The sequence below is a fragment of the Crocodylus porosus genome, unplaced genomic scaffold (assembly GCF_001723895.1).
Source record: "Crocodylus porosus isolate Cpor-Errol unplaced genomic scaffold, CroPor_comp1, whole genome shotgun sequence".
NCBI classification, from domain to species: domain Eukaryota; kingdom Metazoa; phylum Chordata; order Crocodylia; family Crocodylidae; genus Crocodylus; species Crocodylus porosus.
Window position 1 is genome coordinate 63,380,759 of NW_017728943.1, and position 1,248 is coordinate 63,382,006.

The following is a 1,248-nucleotide window of genomic DNA, read 5'->3' on the forward strand; positions in this document are numbered from 1 at the left end:
GCCCACCCCAAGCACAGCCTGGCCCAGGCCTCTCCCTACCCCCCAGGAACAGCCCAGTGCAGCACTGGTCCCAGCCCACCCATGCCCCGCACACAGACCCAGGACCACCCTCCCCACCACATGTGCCCAGAAGGGGTACACTAATTCATAGATTGTAAGGCCAGAAGGGACCTCAGAACATCATCGACTCCATCCCCCTGCAACAAGCAGGAAAGATAACTGGGGTGAGGTGACTCCAGCAAGGTGACTACCAAGTCTCCTCATGAAGATTTCCAGGGGAGGTGAATGCATCACCTCTGGAGGGAACTTATTCCACAGTCTGGACACCCTGACTGTGAAGCAGCTTTTCTTAATGTTGAGCCTGAATCGGATCTTTGAGAGCTCCTGGTGCTCTGGTGAAGTGTCCAAAGACTGGAAGAAGACCAGTGTGGTGCCTATCTTCAAGAAAGGGAGGAAAGTAGATTTGGCAAACTACAGGCCCATCAGCCTGACCACTATCCTGGGGAAGGTCTTGGAAAAGATTATCAAGGAGGCCATCCTTAACAGTCTAGCTGATGGCAATATCCTGAGGGATACCCAGCATGGGTTTGTTATGAGTTGATCTTGCCTGAGCAATCTCATTTCTTTCTATGACCAGGTTACCTATGACCTGGACAAGGGAGAGGAGATTGATGTTATATATCTTGACTTCAAAAAAGCCTTCGATCTGGTATCCCATGATCACCTCTTGGCAAAACTGGCCAACTGTGGCCTTGGGTCCACCACGATCCACTGGCTGGGGAATTGGCCCCATGGTCGGACCCAGAGGGTAGTAATTGATGGAAGTCAATCGTCATGGTGCCCTGTGACCAGTGGGGTCCCCCAAGGCTCTGTCCTTGGACCTGTATTGGTCAACATCTTCATTAATGATGTGGACATTGGAGTCAGAAGTGGACTGGCCAAGTTCGCCAGTGATACCAAACCGTGGGGTAAAGCATCCCCACCTGAGGACAGAAAGGTGATCCAGGCTGACCTTGACAGGCTCAGGAAACAGGCAGATGAGAACCTGATGGTGTTTAACACTGAAAAATGCAAGGTACTCCACCGGGGAAGGAAAACCTGCAGCATCCTTATAGGCTTGGCAGTGCTACGCTGACTAGCACTATGGATGAAAAGGACTTGGGGGTCATGATTGACCACAAGATGAACATGAGCCTGCAATGCGATGCTGCGGCTAGTAAAGCAAGCAAAACGCTGGCTTGCATCCAT